The sequence below is a fragment of the Crotalus tigris genome, unplaced genomic scaffold, assembly GCF_016545835.1.
Source record: "Crotalus tigris isolate CLP2741 ecotype Arizona unplaced genomic scaffold, ASM1654583v1 scf7180000018340.3345759, whole genome shotgun sequence".
In the NCBI taxonomy this organism is placed as follows: Eukaryota; Metazoa; Chordata; class Lepidosauria; order Squamata; family Viperidae; genus Crotalus; species Crotalus tigris.
Genome location: NW_024096953.1, coordinates 1,252,168 through 1,273,422, shown reverse-complemented (window position 1 = coordinate 1,273,422; position 21,255 = coordinate 1,252,168).

The window sequence follows — 21,255 nt, the reverse complement described above, 5'->3', positions numbered from 1 at the left end:
ATTGTTCAAGAGTTGTCCAACTGCATCTTAGACTAAGTTTGTATCACACAGCAATGTGTGTTCATATAACCAACCTCTCCTCCCACTCTCAGGTCAATGACATGAAAGGGCTTGGTATGAATATGCAAAGTTGGGCCAAGGATGCCCCACAGTCTGGTAACCTCAGCTGGGAAGATGCCAGCTGCGTTAAGCTGAGGCAAATCATGAAGGTCTCCTCAGTTCTTCTTGGAGATGTTGAGGTGTTCTTCCTCTCACTGGATGTTGGTGTGTCCTTCCTGATTTCTTAACCTTGTTAGCTAATTAGAGAACCTTTAAGATATTTTGTGTTTAATAATAATAATAATAATAATAATAATAATAATAATAAAGTTGGAAGGGATCTTGGAGGTCATCTAGTCCAACCCCTGCTCAGGCAGGAAACTCTATACCATTTCGGACAAATGGCTGTCCAGCCTCTTCTTTAAAACTTCCAGTGTTGGAGCATTCACCGCTTCTGGAGGCAGGTTGTTCCATTGGTTAATTGTTCTAACTGTCAGGAAGTTTCTCCTTAGTTTTAGATTGCTTCTCTCCTTGATTAGTTTCCACCCGTTCCTTCTTGTCCTGCCTTCAGGCACTTTGGAAAATAGCTTGACTCCCTCTTCTTTCTGGCAGAGATATTGGAACACCGCTATCATGTCCCCCCTCAACCTTCTCCTTCTCTTCATTAAACTAGACATACCCAATTCCAGTAGCCTTTCCTTATATGCTTTAGCCTCCAGTCCCCTAATCATCTTTGTTTCTTCCCCTTCTTGGCTGCCTTCAATCATCTCTATCAAGTATGTAAGATTTCGGCTTCATTGTAACTCAATTGTATGATGTTAGTAAGTGCCACATTGAATTGGCTGCATCTGGATATCCACATGGATATCCACATACATATATTTGTATATGTACTTATGTACAATTTACATATGCAAATATATGTGTGTGTATATCCATGTGCACATATATGTGTGATTTTATCTTCCATATGTACATATTACATCTTGAGTTTTAAGGCTTTACTGTTGTTTGCTGGTTGCATTAAGCAACTGCTTTATTCCTAAAGTTGTTAGGAAGCCCTGGGGGAATGGGAGGAGAGGATTTAAAGGCATCTAATAATAAGCATGCAAAATCCATTGGATTAATTGGTAGCCATCCTTTTCAAGAGACTAAAAATACCTTAGATTAATTGGGAAGCTTTTTCTATTAAAAAAAAGATTTCATTATTAATACAAATATGATGAATAATACAAATATGGTGACACTGTTGATTAAAAACTGTAGGGTAATCTTTATTCTTAAAGGCTTTATACAGAAGAAAAACACTTTCCCAAAACTCTGTGAGTCACATTGTGAAAATGAGTGATTTATTTGCATGCAAATGTGTGCACCCTTAATCATTGAATAAGATTGACTAAGTTATTCAATAGCATTTTCTTTAATCACTTTATACAGTAGCCGTTTTGAATGGGAGAAACCTCAGTAGCTTAAGATTTGTTGGGGCAATTCTTCTAAGAACCACGATACCACCCACTCCATTTGGTTGAAATAGGTCCATTTAACTGTTGTGAACAAAAATTGGGTAGCATTTCAAACTCCAACTTTGGCAGAAATAAAACTGTTCCTGTGGAAAGAAAACTAGGGTTTGCCATAAGGGGATTGGCAGCTCCTGGTCCAAAAGACATTTCAATGATGAAACCTCTATGAAAAAGAACAATTTGAAATCTGGGGAGGAGGAGGAGGAGGAGGATTGTTTTCTTAAATTTCAGGTAGTGCATTTGGAAGGCCCTTAGCTAAGAGTGTTCTGTCTGAGGCAGCTTTCCTGACCGAGGTGATCTCTCCCTGGCCACAGAAGGCAAAGAAGGAGGCAAACAGGTGTGAGAGGAGATGCGAGTGGCTGGGTTGGTGAATGGATGATGCATTGGGATGGCAGTGGTGTGCCTAATGATCCATCCCCCACAATACACCTGGAGAGAAAACTCACTTTACACACAAGTTCACTAGAGAAGTTCCCAGAGTTCTTCACCTACAATTCACTCCAGTCCACACCCACCCAAGCTGTCTTCCCAAGGAGGGGAGAAGGAGAAATCAAGCAATTACCTCACATTTATCTTATGTTCATGTATTTATTCAATTTATATTCTGGCTTTCCTCCTGGACCTCATGGCCGCTTAAAGGAGTTCCCATTCATTTTATTCTCTCTCCCTCAACTCAATGAGTTGAGCAGAGAAAGAGGATAACTGGGTTTCACTGGGCAAGGATAGACTTAAATGTGAATGCCCCCCCATGCTGACCACTACCCCACCTGAGAAAAGGTGAAATATTTCTGTAGCATCAAGGGGAGGCCACCTGTTAACCAGCTTTTGAAGCCAAAAGACAAGTCTTTATTCCAGCAGCCCATTCTGTTGACCTCAAACTTGGCAAACACATTTCTGTGTGGGAACAATGAGAGGTCTGTGACACTCTAGTTACACTTTCCACCCACCCGTTCAACCAACGTGCTTCCTTTGTTCAGGATTAGGACATGCTGGAGACCAGCTAAGGAAGGGGTTGGAGAAAGACAGCCCAGGCTGTTGTGTACTGTAGCTGCAGAAGGCTGAGGAAGTGCCTGGGGATTGGTACTTCTGCAGAAATTGATATGGACTTAGTAGTCCTTGTTGGTTCAAGTTTGTTTATTTATTTTGAAAACAATATTTGGGTATATACACCCATGTGTGCTCTGGATGTATATATGACAATTTCCCTCCCCCCCACAAATAATTAGATACCAAGAGAAGGAAGGTCTTTGAGCAAAAAGAAAGAGCCACTCAAGGGGGTTCTGTGAAAGACGTGGGCAGAAACACACGGACAGCCACTGGGGGCCCACAAGAGATGCTCCAAAAAATGTTTGCTCCCAAACTCTGCCATATCTTCTCTCCGTTTAATTAGAGAGGATGGTTTTGCTGTACATAATTCCTCTGGAGATGCAACTGGCTCCAAATTAAAGAACAGCAAAACACACACATACACACACACACACACACACACACACACACACGAGGGGACAATATTATGAGGGAATAAGCCATGCAGGAATAATACCAAGTCCAGGATGCCACTGGCCAGAACTTCAAGCTGCTGCCAACTCACTGTCATCAAGACAAGGGAGGGGGAAGCTGATGTGAAAGCCACATGGACCCCAGAAGGGGAGGGAGGGTGCCAGGCGTTGCCCATGAGCTGCTTCACATTTCCAGATGAAACAGATCTGCAAAGAACGGGTGAGGGGAACAGGGTTCTTATGAGGTGCTGTAACTTTACAACCAGCGCAGAATGATTTACAACAAAGAATAATTGCAGAAGGCAGTGAGCCTTTAGATCACTCTGTGGTTGCATATATTATCATCTCTGTCTATGCTTTTGGAAGCAAAGAAATTCAGCTTGACTTCTAGATCCTCAAAATACCAACATGAGAAAGAAAGCAGCCCTGAAAAGGGTGGGGATTCTGACTTAACAGCAGCACAAACATGCTTCGACAATGCTTGTTTTGCCCCTGGTCATCATAACTTTGTCTTCTGGTCTCCCCCATTTCCAAAGTGATCCTTAGTCTGAGGAAAGAGGTTCTGCACAATCTTGGGGTTTCGATGTCTCTCCAACTTGCTGGTTTCAGACTATGTACAAACTTTTGCTCAATACATGTCCCACTCAGCTCGGTCCCAAATTTGTCTCCATCATCCTGCAGGTAAAGTCTATACACACAAGAGACCTATGAAAGCGGAGAAGATATCTACTTGATGCTCTCCTAGAATCTGAAGATCTGTCTGGGGACTTTCTATACTTGATGGATTTGTCTGTTTGGTTTTTAAGGCTCATAAGACCTGGGAAATAAGGAAGAGGCACATTCTCCACTGGATTTAGAGATCCCTATCTCCGAAAGAGGGGGGGAATCAGGAAGCAGAGACCCTGATCTACATTTTCCTGGCTACAGATATGCTCTACACTGCCCCTTGGCAGGAGCACCCCGAATAAATGTTCAAAGGCAGTGGAGATCAGATCTTAATCCTGCCTTACACAAATCTTCCCCAGGTATGTTGATTTTAGCCTAATCCTTTAATATTTAAAGTAATTCCATTCTTGTTTGAAGAGACTTCCTGGCCTCCAGAGAGGCGGAGAGAAAGTGGAGGGGGAGCGTGGCAGAGGAACCGACAGATGCCAGGCAGTGGGCGTCCTTTGAATCGCTGTTGGGGGGGGGAAGGAACAGCATCTCCCCTCCCTTGCATCCTGAGGTGGGGGGCATGCCCTGACCCCCTTTTTTCCTTTGGTTACAAATCTGGAAATCACAACAGAGAAGGAAGCACCAGCAAGAAGAGAGGATTGATTCCTATGGCTGATGTGTGTGTGTGTGTGTGTGTGTGTGTGTGAGAGAGAGAGAGAGAGAGAGAGAGAGAGAGAGAGAGAGAGATGCTATGTCCAGTTTTGATCACCACATTCCAAAAAGATATTGAGACTTGGAAAAAGTGCAGAGAAGAGCAACTAAGACAATTAAAGGCCTGGAGACTAAAACATTTGAAAAATGGTTGCAGGAACTGGGAATGTCCAGTCTAGAGAAAAGAAGGACTAGTGCAGACATGATAACAGTATTCCAATATTTGAGACACGGCCACAAAAGAAGAAGAGGTCAACTTATTTTTCCAAAGCACCAGTAGGTAAGACAAGAAACAATGGATGGAAACTAAGCAATTAAGGAGAAACTTCCTAACAGTGAGAACAATTAACCAGTGGACCAGCTTGCCTTCAGAAGTTGTGGGTGCTTCATCACTGGAGGTTTTTAAGAAAAGACTTGTCTGAAATGGTATAGGGTCTGCTGCTTGAGCAGGGGGCTGGATTAGAAGACCTCCAAGGTCCCTTCCAGCTCTATTCTGAACTGAACTTGAAAATTGAGACCAGCTGCCTTGCATCAAAACTCCCAGAAACCTCAGCAAGGTCCAGTTTGACCAGAAACTAGACTGAATATATGAATGCATCCATACTCCTAAATACAAAGGAGGTTGGGCATGGGGGTAGAGGCTAAGTCAGTGGTGGTGAACCTTTTAGAGACCGAGTGCCCAAACTACAACCCAAAACCCACTTATGTATTGCTGGGTGTCAGGTGGGCGTGGCCCACTGGGTGGGCATGGCCTCTGCTGCCCAGATCTATGCCTCCAGAGCGATTTTGTCCCCCCCCCCAGCCAAGAGAGAGCAAGAGCGCAGGCGCATGTGGAGAGGCAGAGGGGAGCAGCCTGGCCCTGCCTCCCTCTGGGGCGATGGTGCACGTGCCCACAGGGATGGCTCCGTGTGCCGCCTGTGGCACCTGTGCCATAGGTTCGCCACCACAGGGCTAAGTACTCAACCTTTTTATTCCATTTACTCCTTTCTCAACCGTCACTTGTAACCTCTGTCCTGACAAGAAGGCCAGTCTCAGGAGTCCCTGACTTTCTTTTCAAGCAAGTGTAGGTTCAAGGAAACTTGCACAAGGTATCTAGAGGATCGTGTCTGGGAAAGATGCAGTTCCATAGCAGAGGGGGGCCCCAGAGCCAAGATCTCCGCCCCCCCTCCAAAGGCTCAGGAATCCATGGGGAAGGGCCCAGTTGGTTGAAGGACTCAGGCAGTAGATAAAGCGGACTCAGAAGGTCCCCCTTCTCCAAACCCTTCTTTTGTCTGGGCGGTGATGATCAAGGCAAGATTTCTCTCCTTCGGAGACTGTAAACAGTCTGGCAGACTCACAGCTCATTACTTGGCAACAGGTGCAAAGCAATAAATCAAGCTGAGAAAATGTCACTCAGCAGGGACTCCTCAGCTTGGGAGACTCAATAGCTTCCTTGATTCCCCTGGCTGGATGGCAAAGGAGAAGCCAGCGGGAAGGTCCTGCTGTCCACTATCCATTAAGAGGCTGGTCTGCTCCATCCTGGGGTGCCCAGGCAGCCAGGAAGGGCTGGAGGTGGACACGTCCTCTCTGTAAAGAAGGAACTGAGCTGCAGCACCAGAGTCTTGCTTGGGGAGAAGACGCAGGAGGGCCAGCAGGGATCAGCCTTCCAAGCTGGCAGGCTCCCTGGGGAACCCCCACTCAGAGGGGGACGCCACCCCTTCCCAGTGCAGGAGCAGCTCCCATTTCCTCACAGCCATAACTCTGCCTTCCCCTGTCAGTTTCCTATCGTGGGATTGTGGGTGGCAGCTGAAATGTCTGCGTTTGGGCAAGATGCATCCTCCTTTCCTTTGTTCTGCTTTTCTCCCTGCCTCTTTTAACTCCCAGACTCGGAGTTGTGACTGAATGCAAATGCTATTTATTAGCGTGGTTGCAAATTGTGTCGTGGCCAATTGAAAAACCTGTGCAGGAGGCACCATCTTGCTTTCATTTTTCATTTTTAATATGCTTTTGATGCAGAAGTAGACAAGCCCACCACCGGGTCATTGGAAGAGGATCTACCACGGAGAAGGCGGTTGCATTAATTAGGGGTGACAGCAAGAGGAGAAACTTGCAGAGCTTTCTTTCAAAAGCACCTCCCTGAAAGCCTGGGGAATATTTGGGGGTTCTTTCCAAAGAGAGCGGATGGTGTGGCAGACACCTCAAAGGAGCTTTCCCTGCACTTCTCCTTCCCGCTTCCTCCTTCGTGGCCGCCTCTTCCCAGCACCGAGACACAGATCCCTGCTCAAAATGCAATAAATCTTTCACTTCCAAATCATAGTTTCATTAAAAGCAGCCCAGAAGGAAGGAATAATAAGGTGCTGTTTTACAGCCCAAATAAAACATGTAAGGGGGCAGTCCATAATATGAATTTCAGGCTTCGGCTGGAGATAATTAATGCATCATTTTGAGATAAGAAACAAAAAGGAAGCTGCGTCAGCACATTGGCTGAAAAATACCTTTTCTGCATTACTTTATGCCTTTCCGTAATGGGTCTGGGTTCGTATACATCACCTGCAGGCATTCAACCTTTCTGCCTCCCTCCCTTTCCTCCTCCCCCCCTACCCCCTCACTGTAATATCCTTTGTGAACTGCTTCACCCTCAGCAAAGGGGGGGGGGAACCTTTGGAAGAGAGGGGAATCAGCAGTGGAAGCCGAAATAAAGTTGCAGTTTCCCAAAGCTTCACATAAAGGTCAAGATTCATCAGTTATAAATAAAGGAGGTGGAACTGACCCCCCCCCATGCCATGGGAATTTCAAAAGGTCTTTTCTGTTTCCATATCACAGCTGTTTTCACACTTTCTTGCTTGGCTCCTTTTCTGCATGGCCTAGCTGAGATCTTTGGCACTGTGGGAACTCTTGTCCATCAAGATGTTGTTGTTGGGTGTGCACACTGGCCGGGGTGGCTGGCAGGCTAGGCAGAGAGTGAGCGAGTGATGGTCCTCCTTAGATGTGTACTGCTTGGGAAGCAGGTACGGGGCCAACCCCTTGGTTGACGTGGCTTTGTGAAGCTGGCTCTTTGCTTCTCCTCTCCCAGGCCAGAAAGTCCTACTCAGCTCCCGAGGGTCCCCAGAGAGCCTCTGTCAGATGTGCCATCACTCCGCTTCAGGCCTGTTTCACTTTGATGGCAGCCTGCCATAAAACATGGGGAGGAGAGAAGGAAGGATACAGGGAAGGGGGATGACAGGAACCGAAAGTGCCAACCAGAGACAACGGTTGAATGATCCAAGGACACAGGCAGGAGAACAGAATACGAACACCCACCAAAGAGGCGCCAAACCTTAGAACTGTTATCAAAACAATGAATTTGAACTTTATTGGACATTAGGCAAGATGACCAGTAGGGAGGGCCCAGGAGAAGGGAAAAATACCAATTCTACGTAGGAACTTTCAGATCTGGCTTACCATCAACAGAGGGGGGTTGGGGGGGTGAGGTCATCAAGGGAGACCACCCAGCCTGACAACCCAGAAAAAGTGAGAGTTAGAGCTGGCTTAATGGAGTCTCTATCTTTCTGAGGCAACGAGTAACATGACTCAACAGAGGCAGGACAAGAAGCAACGGATGGAAACTAATCAAGGAGAGAAGCAAGCTAGAACTAATTTCCTGACATTAGAACAATTAATCAGAAAAATGGTTTGTCACTGGAGGTTTTAAAGAAGATATTGGATAGCCATTTGTCCAGAATGGTGTATGGTTTCCTATCTGAGCAGGGGGTTGGACTGAACGACCTCCAACTCTGTTATTCTTTTGTTCAAGAAAAGCTCCTTTTTACCCCTTGTCAATCCTGCAGGGGCCCCGGCATATTCCATGCCACCAGAGAGATGGCGTGACAGGCTTCCTGGATGGGTAGGATGAGCTATTTTCCATCTCTCTTTAAAAAGAATTATGAGTGAACTCTCCGTGTATCACATTTGCCTAGACTTCTTAAATAAGTGTAATTTTTGGAGGGGTGGGGGAAACTATTTTGAGCCATCCTGAGCATACCTATCTATTCATCTTCCTTGTGTACTGGAGGATATGCTAATTAATGCATATCATAACACTCATTTATATGCAAACCAAAGTGGACAGAAAAGAGCCAAAGCTGTCTCCACAGCCCTCAGTCAGAGAAATATTAATTCATTAAGGAAAGAATCAGTGCTGCCTGTGTAGAAGGAACAAAAGCGGGAGGGGGAGTGAGGGGGAGGCGAGGGGGTGCAAGATTAAAAGAGACCGAGTTGTTGTTTTCTTCAACAGGTCATATTTACTGGCAAAAAAACCCCATCTTTTCTGGTGGAATTCCAAATCCCAGGAAAAATTGTTCTCCAACTTCAGCCCCTTTCCCTCCTCCTCCCCCCCCCCACTGTTTGTGACAAACAGAGAACTGCTTGTTTAAATTTTTTAAAAATGCAAATGCTTTAGGTGGGAGGCTTCATTATGTAGCAATGTGTTAAGCGAGCTTGCCTCTAACAGCATTATTATTCTTAGCAGCAAGGTTGATAGTACGAAGTAGTATGTTGCTAACCATATATAGACCTAGCAGTTGATGCATTCTTTGAGTTTCAGCCAACTTCGTCTGCAGACCTTTTTAAATGGCTTCGAATTGGAATTCATGTCCTACTCTAAAGCTGGTGAGGTTTCCCAATAGTTTGCAAAGCAGGGAATTTCCATCACTGGACAATAAAATTGGTCAAAGCATCCAAATTGGAATCTAAAGTCGGTCCAATAAAACTCAGTTCTCAGTACGAATTAAGAACTGGTTGTGAATCCACAAGTCAAGAAGGACCTTGTGAGCCAGTGTGGTGATTAGAACCAGGAATATCCAGGACCACGGACATCCCTTGATGAGTCTGTGGCATCCTTAAAGCTGCAAAAACTGAGCACCAAATAATATCAGACCCTGAACTTTGTATAATTTAATTGCTGCTGGGTCATCCTTTTTATCATGTTTGGCTTGTGTATTTAATACTTGCAGGGGATGATCTTTGAGCTCTGACATTCACTGGGTTAGTCCAGCAGGTAGAAGATTGAAAATGGACACCTAGATACTTAAAAGCATTGACCTCTCAGTAAGCCTCCCATTGATCTTTCAACTACTTGGAGATTTGAAGGCCTTTCTAGAGAAGACCAAAACCTCCTGTTTAGAATAGTTATTGGTCTGTTACAATGGAAGCCTCTGGCATTTCTGCCTACACAACCCAGCTTTACAGTGGAAGCACACAACTTGGTTTTGGATGAGGGGTACTTTGAATAGTCTCCAGGGGCTTCATCCAAAGAACAGCAGCATAATTGCACTGAAACTAAAATAACACAATTCACATGACTTCTCCTCTTGTATTTAAATATCTTTCCCCTTCTACAACATTACATATTACAATTTGAGGACAATTTTTGAAAAGTCTCTGGGATTTTCAAGGCCTTTGGGCAACGATAAGACTTCAGGCCATTCAGCTCTGCTTTATGGCTTGGCTGGCCACTCAGGGCTCAAGCTTTCCTTCTGAGTAAACCTTTGTCCTGAAGAAGCCTAAAGAAAAGGAATGCAGAGCGAGGTATAATATGGCCATTGTTGATCTTCAAAAATAAAATATAGAAGATGCAACATCAACTAGGAGGCATTTGAGTCTAAGTCCACTGTTGAGTTTAAGGACCAGTCTCCCCAGCAGCTCTACTCAACTGGCCATGTTCTTAAGCCCCAAAGCAGAATTTCTGGGTTCAAGGCTACAGCCACAGTTGTGATAGCAGCAGGGCCTTTGGGCCTTGGAGTCAAAACTCAAGTGGTCTCATGGATGAGCCCCATCCTGAGGACATCCTGGCTGTACTTCAAAACCAGTCCCTGTAGAAATGCCACCATCCTGGGTCTGGCTGGACGAAGCTTCTATTTTTATACAGATTATATCGGGATGCCTTCAATTTGCCTGAAAAAGGTACTTCTCTAGTTTAATTTCACATTTATGTTGATGTTATTTATTCTCTGGACATCTTTTCTACCAACGTGCACCTAACTGGGCTTTTGTGTTTCTTGTTTCTCCTCACAGGCTGGCAGGAATGAAGCAAAGTTCTTGGGGTCAACAGCTCTCCATCTGGAAAGAGGAAAAGATTTATTCCTAGCTTTTAATCACATTAATTATGTCCATTATTCATTTGACCTGATTGTGAACTGAGTCACATCATTATCATCTGTTAGAAGGGGATGGAGAGCTGCAACTAAGACATGCTTTGATCAGGAGATCAGTCATTTGGTGGACATGCAATGTATTTTGGCTAAGCTGCTTAGGTTAGGGTTGAGTAGATAAAATCCTTCTGGAGGCAGCTCATCTTCCATGGATGAAGGAATTAGAGCATGCTATCCCTGAGTCTTCCACATGTGATGATTGGTGACTGACAAGAAAATGTGAGCATCATCTTTCATGGAGCGTACAATCTTAGCATCCATTTTTTCTGTATTAATTAATAGTGACTGTGCTATTTATTTACATTTTATTAAGCATTTAAACCTCTAGCCAACACACAGAATACTCACACCCATTTCTTAAGCTGTGGGTTCTCCCCCGACCACCCCTGATGGGCACTTAGTAGGGAAACAACTATTTCATTTAATGAGCACATAGTTAGCCTTTATTACTTTTTAAAGCCTTTGGTTGGTTGTTCTCTTCCAGCTGCAATTTAATCGGACTCTTGGCTGCTTACAAATAAGATGAAAATACACTGAGAACAAAGCAACAAATTACAATCCCAAAGCATGAAATATACGAGCCCAAACAACTGACATCTGAACTTAGATGGGTGTTTTCAGCTTCTTCCAGAAGGTAACCAAGAAAAGAGCTAATCGGATCTTGAGCTGGAGGCCATTCCTGAGCCAGTGCTGCCCCACAAGCAGCACCGCTAAGATCATGCAGCCTGACCTCCAGAAACAGGGAACTGTCTGTTGCTCACCCCAACATGGGGGCAGCGGTTGGGCCAGCTGCAATGGGAAGATGCAGTCCTATAGGCAATCTGCACCCAACCCATAAATGCTCGGCACCAACCCTTAAAATCTCCCCTGGAACCTCAGACAACCAACGTGGGGCCCACGATGCAGGCGGCACGTGTTCCCCCATTCTTGCTACAGTTGTGGTGTGCTACAAGAGCAACGGGAATCTCTCCTCTAAGATAACCGTCTTTTATTCTGTACATAAAAGGCACCTTTCATTCAATGGCAAGCGTAAAAGATGGAATAATGAAGCCCACGAATCAATTAAACCTATCGCAGCCTTCTTAAATGTATGCAGACTCACAGGGAAAAAAGCTGCATGCTGGTGGCTGACTTCAGAGCAACACCTGGGGTTGATACTCGCATACTTTGAGCTAATCCAGCACTCCATTGTTTATGTATAGGCTAATTAAAGTGGTGATCTGTGTTTACTTAAATCTATTGCCGAAAGTGCCAAGGCTAAATGAAATTATCTCCAGGCGGGAGCAGGGCCTGCCAGGGAGAGCCACTTTGGGAAGGCAGAGTGACTGGGGGGGGGGGGCTGGTGCTCCTTTGGATGGCACTCACGGTTGCAGCCTTCCATCTCAGCCCCCCCCCCATCACCACCACCACACGGCCAATTCAAGCTTATCTAATCAAGATCCCGATCGAGCAGGCCAAATGAAAAGGCACTGGAGTCTGAAAGCAACTAATCGAATTGGATTAGCTCTTTTCAACAGCTAATTTTGTCTTTCACTTGTAAAAAGCTGTGGACTCCATTCTTGTCTGGATTCTGAATTTGTTTGTCTAATGAAAGACAGGGAGAGGGAGGGGGTGAATTTCCCCCCATCTCCTGAGAAATAGCCATTGAAGCTGCTTGAAAAATAGACATTTTCTGCAGCCATGTACCCACTTCTCTTTGGAGCCCAGGGACCCTTGGTCAAGGAAGAATCACCACACTGACCTCTAGGGCTAGGCTATAATAGCCACACCGTCCCTTCCAGAAATCTCAGAGGAGGAGGAGGAGGAGGCAGGGAGGTGGGCTGAGAATCCCTGGAGGAAGCCTAGTAAAACAGAGTCAAATGCTGCATTGAATGTCAAGGGCGTTTCTCTTAAAAAGCCCTCCTAGATTTGATAAAGAAACCATCCTCTTTAATCCATCTTTCCTTTAAGGCACTACCTACATGGGGGGGAGGGGAGGTGTTGAAGGGCACATCTCAAATTTGCAAGGGGAGGACAGCCTGGACATTAAGGGGTGATCAAACAGACAGAGGACACTTGTTGAAGGGGCAAGACATAGTATAATTTGAATAAATGAATAAAAACACAGCCAGAGTTACAAAAACAACAACAGCAACAAAACACAGATTTCTCAACCCTTCTTGATCACCTCAATCCATTCCTTCTAACTTTATTCCAAGTTTAATTTTGATTTCCCAAGCATCAACTCAAGGAAGACTTTGATTGTTCCTTTTTGAAGCTTAAACTGGATTTGCTATGAAAGCGCCTTGTGCCTTCCTAATTCTGTCTGTGGCCTCTTAGCCTCCCCTCCCCTGCCCAAGGAAACTCTAACTTGACAGAGGGGGAGGGGTGTCCTTTCAGAGTCTCTCCCTGATGCACATGGTCATTAGGAGGCTGGGGTCCTAGGAGTTATTTATTTATTATTAAATAGATTTACAATATATAGCCATCCGACTCACACATGGTGACTCTTGGTGGTGTGCAACATTTAATAAATGGGTGATTTACGGGTATGCAATTGCAACTTATGACTTATCGGTGTCCAGTTGCGAATAAGCCATGAGAAATTTGGCTTCCTGGGTTTCCAAACTGAGGGAGAATGATTACAGACCAGAAATAAGCCCTGAAGTGGTGCTTCCTGGCCAAGGAGAGCCTGACTTGGGCGTCCCAAGGCCCATCAGAAGGACAATCTGCCAGTTCTTCTCTATCAACCCTTTTTTTTAAAAAAAAAAAAAACCCAGAATGTAAATCCTTTTTCCCTCTACAGTAACAACTTGGGACTGCATCAACATTTTCAAAGAAACCTTTCTCATCCTCTGGGTTCCCAAAAACGATTCGTTTCTGCCTCCTTTAAATATAAATATTGCCACTATGTAATTTGGTGGTTGTTGTTGTTTTTAAGGCAAGTAACTACGGTGGCACATTTCATAAAAGCCGTAATGAATTCAGGAGAGAGGAATCTGTGTTTTTCATGTGGGGTGCTTGAAAGAAAAGCATGTATGAATAATAGATTCTTCTAATTTTGCCTTTTCTTTCTTTTTCCCAATCCCTCCTTGCTTTTTTTTTTTTTTTTGCAAATTATTCAGGGTGAAGACAAATATTTTATCAAAGAGTTATGGAAATAAACATGATTGTAGCTCAAGGGCATCAGTGAATTTCTAGAATATTTTACAGTGTCCAATTAATACAAGATATCAGGAGGAATTACATCACACTGTAGCTGAGAAATCTGGCTGCATTTCACAAAACTATCCTGAGAATCCAAGAGTTACATAAAGCAGCATTAGGTAGGGAGCAGGCTGAGGAGATAAAGGAAGGAGGAACTTGGTTAAAAAAGAATCAGTACTCTGATTATGCATCTGAAGAAACTTGGGGAAAGAAGCAAGGAGATCACCAAACCAGCTCAGAGAGGGCAAGAAGTGATGTCATGATGTATGTTAGATGCCCTACAAAAGGTAGTTCCACACATAGACTCCAAATTAATTACACCCTGGCAAATACTTTATGACGTTGAGAAAGGGCCAACTGAAGTCTGCCATCAACTCCAGGAGGGGTCTCTGCAAAATTGAAAGGCCTTGACCAACTTTGTTGGTCAACTGACATTTTTTGTCATGTTGGGTGAGTTCAGCAGAAAAAGGACAGGAAGAGTTTCCTAATTACCACACATCTAAATGTGAAACAAGTTAATTGGCACTAGACCCTTAAATCATTGGGCAGCTGGTAATTTAGCAACTTTCAAAACTTTCTGAACAGAAGGAAACATCTGGAGGAGTCTACCATTTGTTCTGGATGTTGCTTCTATGAATGATGCACTAAGACAATTTTCTGCCTTATCATAAATTGTGCAAGCTCATGAACTTTGCAATCTCCCAAGCTCGGCAATATCTGGGAACCACTTATCTTGTGCTGAAAGCAATATAAAAACAGATGGCAAAGATGGCATTAGGAGATAAATCAATGGCAGTCCTGCCCCACATTCTGTGGACACATTGAACACTCCCAGGCTGAGGCAAATACCTTTGGTTGGTAAAAAGGTGGAATGGGTGGGGAAGGAAAAGGAGCAGCAGAACCTCAAAAGAACCAAAGTAGTAAGCTTTTATGGGTGCAATTCATATAAAAAGTGGCACCAAAGGAGATGGTGCCCCAAAGGTGGCCCTGGCAGCAGAAAGGTACAGATGATGGATGCTTCTTGCAAAAGAGAGAAATGCTGCAGATTGATTCCACAAACCCTTAGCTTTTATAGTTATGCATTGAAATAATTTTCTGATGAGCTTCCTTAACACCACTAGAATATAGAACATGGGACATAGAATAACAGAGTTGGGAGGAACCTTGGAGATCTTCTAGTCCAACCCTCTGCTCAAGCAGGAGACACTATACCATTCCAGACAAATGATTGCTCAGTTTTTTCTTAAAAATCTCCAGTGTTGGACACCCACAATTTCTGAAGGGAAGCTGTTCCATTGGTTAATTGTTCTCACCGTTAGTTCCAGGTTGCTTCTCTCCTTGATTAGTTTCCATCTGTTGCTTCTCATTTTGCCTTAAGGTGCTTTGGAGAAAAGCATGACTCCCTCTTCTTTGGCGCAGCCCCTCAAATATTGGAAGGCTGCTATCATGTCACCCCAGTCCTTCTTTTCATTAAGCTAGACATACCCAATTCCTGCAACTGTTCTTCTTATGTTTTAGCCTTGTTGCTCTTCTCTGCACTCTTTCCAGAATCTCAATATTTTTTTATATTGTGGTGACTAGAACTGAATGCAGTAGTGTATTTATTTTGTTTAGTTATTTAATTCATAGTTTATTTTGTTTTTTTAAATCAAATTTGTATGGCCATCCCTTTAATGAAAAGTGACTCTGGCTAGCTTACAAGCATCAGGCAGGATCCTCTAAAAAAATGCAAAATGCAAGGAGGACAGACAAGACTTTCTACTCCATTGTCTGGAGGGGAACAAATTTCTCTCTGAAAGCCTCGCACAGCTGAAGATTCGAATGTTACCCATATAAGAGTGGAAGCCACAGAAGCCAGTCAGGGAATCCAGTGAAGGGGGGGGGGGGCGGAGTCCGTATCCAAAGAGTTTGGAGGAGGAAAAGCATTGGGATTTCCAATCCCAGAATTTTTATTTTTTTCTTTATTAAATTTATATGCTGCCCGTCTCACTGTCAGGTGACTCAGAATGGCTTACAAATGTCATAAAAGCAGAGGTACCTTAAATATTAAATAAATAGAAATTAAATAATTCAAAAACCAGAATACATCTATTTGCCTCTTTTTCAGATCTTAGAGCATGACTTCCACTGAATACCAATAACTAAAATTTGTATAGCTTTATTATGTGCCTTAAAAAAACCAAGAGTTTGCCTTAAAATCACAAAACATTAGAGAGGAGAACACTGTAGAAGGAACCCTCCTTCCGGGCAAGGAATCAGGGAGAGATCTGATAACCAGATCTTCAAAGATCCATCCTAAACATGAGAATCAGACCTGGGTTAAAATCAGCATCAGTGGAGATGCGGATAGACTGGAGATTCCATGCAGAAACCATAAAAGGATAACGGTTCCCTTTTGAGTCCCAGCATACCTGCTCAGCAGAGGAATGTGAAAAATAAAATCTATTCTGCTCCTGCTGGTTGGCATCTCTCATTAATAACTTGCAAACATTCTGCCATATGTTGTGTTTTATCACTTGACTCAAATCATTATGACTTCATTTCAGAGGGGGCCAAGTAAATGAAAAACCATTCTGAAGGTTATTTAACTATTAAAACAGCTATTAATTAAAGTTTGCCAAGTTTTAGGAGCTTGGAGGATAAAGAGACAGTAAGTAAATATCAGTTATTATTTAATAAAGAGGCTGTGATTGAAATGTTCCACATCTGAGCCCGTTCCAAGAACAGAGCAGGGGGGAGGGAATCGGTCCCCAGTCTAAATATTTTGTAGGATGGAGGATGCTGAGCTCTGAGCTTCCACAGAGTGATCTTGACATCACCGTGGAGGACTTTGCATCTCCTGTCTTTCTCATTAATGGAATGAGTTTGGTTGGGGAATTAAGATTCTCCCTTGCTAATTTGGCTCTTGTAATTTTCCTTCGGCCACGGAGTGATGCAGCACATTTCCGACTTCCTGGTTCAGAAGCATGAAGCCTTTGCCAGAACTTGCCTCTAAGTCAAAGTAACCCCTATTGACCAAGAGTTGCTTCTGGGGTGCAGAAGAAGGTCCATCTCAGGGGCTTTCTTGTTCTCTAGTGGTGGGCAATGGAGGAACAGAGGAAAGTGCCTCACTCACTGCCTGGCACTCAGCTGAATCCATTGGCCAAGCAGCAAAGATGGCCACGCAGGAAGATGCTCATGGAAGCTTCAGAAAACTAACATAGGGACTTTATCGTCTTCCTGAGGAGTGTCATGGAATCCAAAGTGGCATGAAACCAAATTGGCTGTTGTCCAGGTTCAGCACTGCAAAAATATAGGATTCAGCTTATTTCTGAATCCAGTTTACGCTCTGAATGCAGTCAGAGAGGAAGGTGGCTGCCTGTCTCTGCAGTTTGCCTGTGTCTCTTTTAACCGATAAAACAAACAGAAGGTGTCTAATGGTGGATAATATCCAGATCTAGGGTCTAGAGCAGCGGTTCTCAATCTATGGGTCGCGACCCCATTTGGGGTCGATCGACCATTTTTCGGGGGTCGCCAAAGGTGGCGATCCGCCATTTTTCGCGGCGCCATGCACGCGCATTGCGCGTGGGGGCGCCGCCGCACATGCGCACCGCGCATGGGGCGGCGCGTGGGGGCGGCGCTGCGCATGCATGCCGTGCATGGGGGGCTGCCCCCATGAGCACGGCGCCACGCATGCGCAGAACGTTTGTGTGACGGGGGTCGCCGTCACACAAACGTTGAGAAGCACTGGTCTAGAGGAGGGAGAAAGAGAAAGAGAAAGAGAAAGAGAGAGAAAGAAAAAGAGAAAGAGAAAGAAAGAAAAAGAGAGGTGGGGAGAGTCTTTCCAGTTGAAAAGATCCAACTCAGCATGAGATGGGAAGCTCTCCCACTGGAGATAAACATTCAGCTGTTGTTTACAAAATCTTTTACCCTGGGACAAGAAGGAAAACCCTGATCATGGCAGGAAACGTGATGACTGTTTTCCAAGTAATTTCAGTTCTTCTAATCATGGCTGGCTCCCCCATTCCACTCAATGTAACCCTAACATGTAAATAAACAGCGCTCAGAGTGGGTTCAGCAGCTATCTTCAGCTAATTAGAAATAATGAGGATCACCTTTCTTGAAGTACACATGTAACATTGTTATATTTTCTGCATCAGCTATCTCAGAGGTAAGACGGGAGGTATGTTGTATTAAAAAAAATAACAACTCAAGTAACAAGACAAGGCAAAACACAGAAAAGCAAAATATGGGAGTCAAAAACAGAAATCTAAAGACTTAATTTCCATCTGGTGAAATTAAACTTTTCTGCAAAAAATGTGTAAAGTTTTGTAGATGCCCAGGAGAAAAAGAAGAATGCCTGCAATGATGCCAGTTTTGCTCCTGAAAAAAAGCAAAGGAAAGGGAGGAAAACAACACCAATGAATATGGAACAGGGAATCCGAGCTATAAATCAGCGGAGGAGATGCCTGGTCGTGTTTCTTAAGAAATAAAAGCTGAAAATGAGGGAGCCTCCATGGAACTATCATGCAGAGACAATAATCACTAATCAAGTCAAAGATTCATTCTAATCAGTTCAGTTGTTAAGGATAGTCTCTCTCTCTCTCTCTCTCTCTCTCTCTGTGTGTGTGTGTGTATGTGTCTCTCTCTCTCTGTGTGTGTGTGTGTGTGTAAACAGCAAATGTCTAGCTTGGGAGATTTGCAATTCATTGCCAGTCTGGACGTGGTATGCCCTAGTTGTGGCTGGACTGCCAGCCTCCTTGGGTGTTGGGATTAGGAATCACCCTGCCCCCCCCCCATTCCCACCTGCCACTGCTTCTCCAAGTGGCTGCCCCCAAACCTTCCCTCTAGAGTTGGGGGTGTGAGCCTTCAAGTCTTGATTAATCAGTGATTGATAAATGATTAATCAAAGGAACAGTTTTCTTCCTGGAGTTGTGGGTGCTCTATTGCTGGAGATTTTCAAGAAAAGATTGGACAACCATTTATTTGAAGGACTCCTGCCTTGGGCAGGGGGCTGGAACGGAAGATGTCCAAGTCCTCTTCCAGCCCTTTGATGCCACGATTCTAAGTCAGGCTTGAGTCCTATATGAATCCCCTGAAGCTTTCTTGGCAAGGTTTTCTCAAGCTGGTTGCTCTTCCCTTCTTGCCCATTTTAGGAAAACTTCTCCTTTTGTCAGAATCCAATTATATTTCATCTCTAGTTATCAACTATAGAAAACCCCATTTCTGCCTTCTCTGGATTCTGTCATACGATGAAGGGAAGGGGGTGAACAAAGGGGCTTTATGGCCCTCACTTCCTTCAGTACACTTCAAAGGGACTGGATGTGGACATCATCAAAAGGACTAACCATAACAATGGGGCTATTACCTTTCATGTACTCCTCTCTGAAGTCTCCCTCCTGCCGGCAGTAAGGAAAAGGGGGTGGGAGTGTAATGCCTGAGACTGTCGCTGGAAGAAGGGGGTGATTGGGTGGGGCTACTGGGGAACCCCTTAAAACCTTGAATGGGAGAGCTTGGCCCCCAAGTCCTGTCTAGAATGCCTGCAACCATTTTCTCTTAATAAAGGATGCCTGTTGGAAGAACTATTCCAAGAGTTCTGTCTTCTTAAGATGCAAAGTGGGGTGGGTCCTTACATTCAGGAAGAAGTGCAATTTGATTCTGAGCCCTGTCTTCTTTCTATGAAGATTCTCAATCATCCAGTCATAGTTGTCTCAAAGTTGCCCTCCCCCCCACTTTGGCAACTGAACTATTTTTCTTCTTTGAGGAAGAAGACATTTCACTTCTCCTCCAAGAAGCTCCATCAGTTCTGACTGGATGGTGGAGGGAGATGGAAGGTTTAGTTCTGGCAGGATGATGACATTCTCCCTGGGATGGTGGGGAATCCTGATTCCTGCCAAGACCCATAGTTTCAGGATCTGCAAAAGATGGTGGGTGGGGGAGGGAGGGAGGGAGGGAGGTGTTGGGGGTCATGACTTTCTTTCCCAAGAAGACTTGCTCCCAGAACAGATATGGAGCAAAACTACAGGACAGAGAAGGGGATCAGCTGCTGAGCTCACTTTTCCCAGGCTGCAAAGCAAGGAGCGGGCCGGGGGTCTCCAAGGGCCTCTTTGCAGGTGCTGACCTGCCCCAGATTTTTAATCAAATTGATGCTTTTGCATTTAGGCAAAGTACAGTTCCTCCTCCTGTTTCTCCAGCCTTGCCAAGAAAGTACAAAATGCAGATTCCAGCATGTAAGGAAAGCGTTCATTTCTCAAACCTGACATGATTTACAAGAAAGAAAAGAAGTGATTATCCCCTTTGTGATTTACCTTTTCAATGTTTTACTAGTGGAATAAATTGCAATTTGGGAAGTTGCTCGGGAATTATTACTTTATGGGGGGGGGGGGCAGCACCGTGAATCTTAGTGCCTGATAACTAATCCCATTGGCATATTTCGCAGGCTTCCCACTGGAAACATAATGGGGTGGGGGAGACTCCCATTTGTGGGAAGAGGGAGCCAGTCTCACAAGTAGCCTGGATGCTGGAACTTGGTCCAGGAATAGATCCAGGCCAGGATAAAATTCTGCTACTCTCAAAAAGGATTCATTCTTCTTCTCCTCTCTCTCTCCGCCCCCCCCCCCAAATCTATTTTGCTGCACATTTGAGATTAATTGAAAGATCATTCAGAAAAAATTATGGTCTGGCAGAGAGCAGATATTGCTTCTGTAGGTAATTATGGCAAAAACCACATGGAAAGCAGACAAGATGTTTTCTTCCTTCTTTAGTTTCCCTTGATTATAAAGAACATTGCAGGAATTAGATATGACTAGTCTAGAGAAAAAAAAGACTAAGGGTTACATAATACTTGTGTTCCAATATCGGAGGCCCTTCCACGAAGAAGAGGGGGTCAAGCTACTCTCCAAAGCACCTGAAGGCAGGAGAAGAAGTAATGGATGGAAATTAATCAAGGAGAGAAGCAACCTGTAATTAAGGAAAATTCCCTGATAGTTAAAACAATTTGCCTCCAGAAGTTGTGAGTGCTCCAACATTGGAGGCTTTTAAGAAGAGGTTGGAGAAGAGCCATTTGTCTGGAATGGTATAGGGTTTCCTCCTTGTGCAGAGGTTTGGACTAGAAGACCCCCAAAGTCCCTTCCAAACTCTGTTATTCTGTTACTTCTCATCAGCAATCAGGATAGATAATCATGGTTTTGCTCCATAAAGGCATGGTTTTTCCCTACACCAACTCCTTAGACTGTCACTCATAAAATTAATTCAAGTTTATGTTATGGGTAGCAACCAGTGCAAGAGTCAAAGGGGGCAGAGATGAGTGTGTGTGTGTATCACTACTACAGCAACTGAACAACTTCACATATTCACCTGTGAGTCACAAAGGTTTGAATAATGGTGCGCGGACACACAGACACACACACTGTCTTCCTGGGAGTGTGACTGGGACTAGTATTACATTAAAGCGGAAACCCCAGTTGCTGGACAAATCTGGATTTGAACAGCTCTTTTTTA